This window comes from Galeopterus variegatus, unplaced genomic scaffold (genome assembly GCF_000696425.1).
Source record: "Galeopterus variegatus unplaced genomic scaffold, G_variegatus-3.0.2 Scaffold15410, whole genome shotgun sequence".
NCBI classification, from domain to species: Eukaryota; Metazoa; Chordata; class Mammalia; order Dermoptera; family Cynocephalidae; genus Galeopterus; species Galeopterus variegatus.
In genome coordinates, this window is record NW_007741521.1 from 7,842 (window position 1) to 13,065 (window position 5,224).

The 5,224-nt window shown below is 36.8% G+C and overlaps 1 non-coding gene across 1 annotated transcript; it reads right to left on the reverse strand.

The window, feature by feature from the left end:
* Positions 1–4,769: 4,769 nt before the first annotated feature.
* Positions 4,770–4,843, reverse strand: TRNAI-GAU. The gene has a single exon. It is a non-coding gene; the product is annotated as a tRNA-Ile (tRNA).
* Positions 4,844–5,224: the final 381 nt, after the last annotated feature.

A 5,224-nucleotide genomic window follows, 5' to 3' on the forward strand; every position in this document is an offset into this window, starting at 1 on the left:
TGTCTTTTGTTATGAAATATTTTAAACAAACAGGAACATTCAAAGAATAATGTAACTGACACGTCTGTACCCACCAAAAGCTCTACAAGACTTTGACATGAAGCTATCCCCGAATCAGGGTTTTTTAAAGAAGATGAAATGAGCAAATACAGTTGAAACTCCCTGTGCCTCCCTTCCTGTCTTCCCCTCCCTCTCTCTTCAGAGGTCACCGCTATTTGAATTGGGGTTTATTATTACAAGCAAATGTTTATGTTTTTATTAACTATATTAAAATACTATAATCTATGGTATTATTTTGCATGCTTTTAGATGTTGCATAAATGGTATCAAAATCTGCATTTTTTTTCTGGATTCTACTAGAGCATACGAGTATTTAGGATATCAATTGGAGGCAGTGGACAACATTGGCTTCAGCTTGCATTGAGCAATCAGCCTTTGTTAGCTCTGACATGAAGTGATCATAGGCCCTGAAAGTTCAGTCTCACAATTCCCTCCCAGTTCTGATAACTCAAAACTCTAACTCCTTAGTTCCTAATTTGGACGTTTAGGTCAATTTCCTTACTTCCTTGGATAATATTACAAGCTTTATTATTGGAAGTTTGTGATGGTCAAGTCTTATTCTTGCCAAACCATTCCGTATAACGAATGAAACATGAACAATATTTTCCACAGTGTGGAGGTGGGGTGGAAGGTGGTGGAAAATATGGATCAACCATGAAGTTAAAGTCAGAGGACATGGGACTATTCAGGATCTTCCCAACAATGTTTGCAACAATCCCAAGTTTCTTTCTGCTCCTAGTTCTTCTTAGTAAGTCTCTTCTATTTGGCACAAGGACCTCTCCTGGTGTTGAGCCCAACAGGAAGTGGAATGTTTGGGTTTTACTGAGGGTTATTTCTTATGTTTTTCCTGATACTTTCCATGAGTCAAAGTCTATGAAATAAAGGATTACAGCTGTCTTCATCAACGATGAGCTCTTCAGCTGCTAAAACAGTGATGTGCAATATTTTCTGCAGAATCCTAGAATGTCTATCTATGCTGTGCAGAAAGTAGTCATTGGATAGTGAGAACTTGAAAGGTGGTTCGTGTGACTGAAGAAAGAATTTTAAATTTTATATAATTTTTTTATTGTGGTAAAACATATATAACGAAAGAATTTCCACTTTAAGCATTTTTAAACATACAATTGCAAGGAATTAATTACTTTCACAATGTTGTGTAACCATTACCTAATTTATATATAATTTAATTTAAATTAGAATAGCCAATTGTGGTAAAACATATATAACGAAAGAATTTCCACTTTAAGCATTTTTAAACATACAATTGCAAGGAATTAATTACTTCACAATGTTGTGTAACCATTACCTAATTTATATATAATTTAATTTAAATTAGAATAGCCATATGTGGCTAGTGATTACTATATTGGACAGCACAGTTCTGGAGGATTTTTACCAATATGTGTTGGTAGAGTTTCAACAAATATTAATAAATCAAATGAGTTCACATTAAATTGCAATTGATTTATTTGCTCTTTCTTTTCCCAAGTCTGAAGTTAATATAAGAAACTGGACAGCTTGGACTGCTATACTTGCAGTATTGTTTCTCCAGGAACTTCTGTTGATCTGTAGGTTTTTGTTTTTTTTAAATGCTCAAAGTTATTTTTATTTGACCATTACTACAATCGTAGTTGAAATGCAGCCATTTTATACTGCTAAGCGAGATTAAAATTATGTGACAATAGACATTTCAGATTCTATTCTGGTCAATAAAATTTTTCAGCTAAGTCTTTAAAACAGCAACATTCAGGGCCGGTCCGTGGCTCACTTGGGAGAGTGTGGTGCTGATAACACCAAGGCCAGGGGTTCGGATCCCTACATAGGGATTGCTGGTTAGCTCACTTGGGAGAGCGTGGTGCTGACAACTCCAAGTCAAGGGTAAGATCCCTTTACCAGTCATCTTTAAAAAAATCATAAATAAATAAAACAGCACCATTCAAAAGAGAATATATTTAGAAAATATCTGGGATATATTAAATCTCAAGATAGTGAAGAGTGGGTAACATTCATGTAAACATTTCCTTTTTTGTCGTTGTTGATTCTTTGTTTCTTATCACCTGTCATGACTGGAGATACAGATCAAAGACAATGCTGGCTGACTTTAAAGAAATAGAACCTTGCTGAGAGCACCGTATTACATGTGTTAATCTGTAGTTTGCAGTCAGCCTTTCCCTGTGACTAGTTGGTGCTGGTTAGTACCAGGTATTGGTGCAGAGTCTGCCTGCCCCATCGTGGCTCACTGTCCCTCACGTCGTAGCCCACTCGGTCCACTGCCTCACTCCTCAGCTCCACTGGTTCTGCCTCTAGACTCAGGCTGTCCTCAGCCTTCCTCTACATCAGCTCAGTCTCATGCTGGGAGATGAGCAGGAGTAGAGAAAAGGGCCCATCCGGTGTCTGCTTCTGGACTCTGTCCAAACTAGCTTTCATTTCTTTCAATCTTTTTATTTTGAAATAATTTTACACTTCAGAAAAATTCCAAATAGTACAATGTACAAAGAATGCTGGAGTATATTCTTCACCTAGGTTCCCACGTGTTCATGCGGTTAACATTTTACCACATTTGCTTTATTTCCCCCACCCCGTTTCTACATCTCCATCTGCAGCTGTATCTATATCTCTCCAGATGTGGGTATATATATCATATATATATTTTTTCCCCTAAGAACAGGGATATTCTCTTATATAGCTACAGTAAAATTATCAAAATCATAAAGTAACATGAATATAATACTGTAATTTAATCCACAGACCTCTTCTAAATTTTTCCAGTTGTCTCAATAATGTCCTTTATAACATAACGACAAAAATTTTCTTTTTTTTTTTCTTAACTACAATGTTTGATATTTTGACTGCAGACTTTGAGTTACAGTGTTACTCTTCTCAACAAAGAAAATGGCAGTGTTCATAAGCACAAAATTTGTTATTTTTGGTAGGTGGGATTTTACACAGTCAAGATAACAAGATAACTCTTCATAAAATTAGGTTAAACTGTGAAGAATGTCTTGATAATGATCAGTTATCTCAAAGGCTAAAGTTGGAAAAATGCAGAGAGTAGAAGGACTCATCGATTAATATTATTTTGTTTTGAGAAAGCCAGACATGATTTCCAAGAAATAAGCTACAAGGGTAAAAGGTGTGATTAATGTACTGTATCTCTTTTAAGACAAAGCTGACTTTTCATCTGAGAGGACAATTTTGACTTTTATATTCTTAACGATTAATATTATTTTGTTTTGAGAAAGCCAGACATGATTTCCAAGAAATAAGCTACAAGGGTAAAAGGTGTGATTAATGTACTGTGTCTCTTTTAAGACAAAGCTGACTTTTCATCTGAGAGGACAATTTTGACTTTTATATTCTTAATTCCCTTTGTGCAGAATGGGACCCTGTTTTAAACCATTATTTGAATAGAGTTCATAATCTGAAGTAATTTTTCTCCACACGATGTTTTCATTTCAGTATGAAGCTGTAAAATGGCAACTGACTAAGCCAGTTGCACAGAATTTGTAGTATAATAAAGCTAATTTACAGTAACTGTCGACAGACACCAACAAACTTCTAGACCGAAGCCTAAAATTTACTACAGTCTTAAGGTCAGAACTAACATGATTCAGCCATACGGTCAGATTTTGTTTACTAATGCCGTATAATACAAAGAAGAAATCTTAGTGGGTTCTTCCAGAGCTGAAGAATTTTCCAAATAATTTTCCTCTGGTTACACAGCCTGTTCATTTCTTCAATCCTTTTTTAGTTGTTTAGCTTTTGCAATGCTTTCTTGATGTTTCTCTTTCTTCGTTTGCTCTATTTTCCTGGCCTGTATACTCTTGGTCAATTTCTGGGATGGTACAGCACTTGCTAGGAACAGCCGAGTCAGGCCCAAATATGCCGCAATGCACTCAGCCCAAGCCTGTCCAGCAAACATCTCTGTGGCAGTCTTAGGAAAACTCGTGCCTGTGTAGTCATCTCTAACTTTGTCCTGGGATTATTAGCAAGCTGATCACAATTTCAGATAAGCCTTGGTTGTTCATCATCTTTTTCAGTTCTTCTGTACACTTCTGAGAGGTTAAAATTCCCACTGGGGCCACTGGCCTATGGGGCCACACTCACCCTGACCCTTGGCCCCAGGAATCCAGAGTCAGCCCCACCATGCCTTGTGCCCCCAGCACAGTGGCTGCCTTTGCTGAGCACATGGATAAAATCATGGCAGCGGCTGCCACCAGCATCCCCTACATCACACCCTGGACCAGACCCTGGCTCAGACCCCTATTTCCCACAACAGATCCTTTTGGATCCAGTATCCAATCCAGAAGCCCAGGCTGCATTTATTTTCTCCTTTAATCTGGAACAGTTCTACAGTGTTTCTTTGTCTTTTCATGGTCTTGACATTTCTGAAGAGTGTTAGTTAGCTATTTTGTAGAATTTCTCTCAATTTGTGTTTCTCTGACATTTCCTCATGATTGGATTTAGCTTATGTTTTTGGCAAGAATATTACAGAAATGACATTGTGTCCTTCTTAGTGCATCATATCCCGAAGAACATTTTGTCAATTTTTCCATCATGATTACTTACTTAATGTGGTATCTGTCAAGTTGCTCAACTATGAAGTTACTGTTTTTCCTTTTATAATTAATAAGTATCTCTAGTGAGATACACTAAAACTGTGTAAATATTTCCCGTTTCTCATAACGCTTTTTTGTTTTTGTTGCGGCTGGCTGGTACAGGGATTGAACCTGGGACCTTGGTGTTATCAGCACCACACTCTAACCAACTGGGCTAACTGGCCAGCCCTCTCATCACACTTTTGCCCATTGGTTTCAGTATCTGTTTATTATGCTTGCTTGAAACAATCATTACTATTGTGGTTGCCAAATGATGATTCTAATTATATTATTCTTTTTACATTTATTTGAGGATATTCTACAGAAGGAAGACTTTTTCCTTTTCATTTATCTGTCTGTCTGTCTGTCTACCTATCATCTATTTATCTATCTCAGTATTGACTCATGGATTCTTATTTCTTTCCATGGATTATATTCTATTGCTATCATTATTTGTTATGTTGCTAAAAATTTCCCGGAATTGGGCAGTGAGAGCCCCTTCATTCTGGCTCTTTTGTCCTTTTGTCATCTCCCCATCTTTCTTTAAAGCAATTTTTTACTTTTTT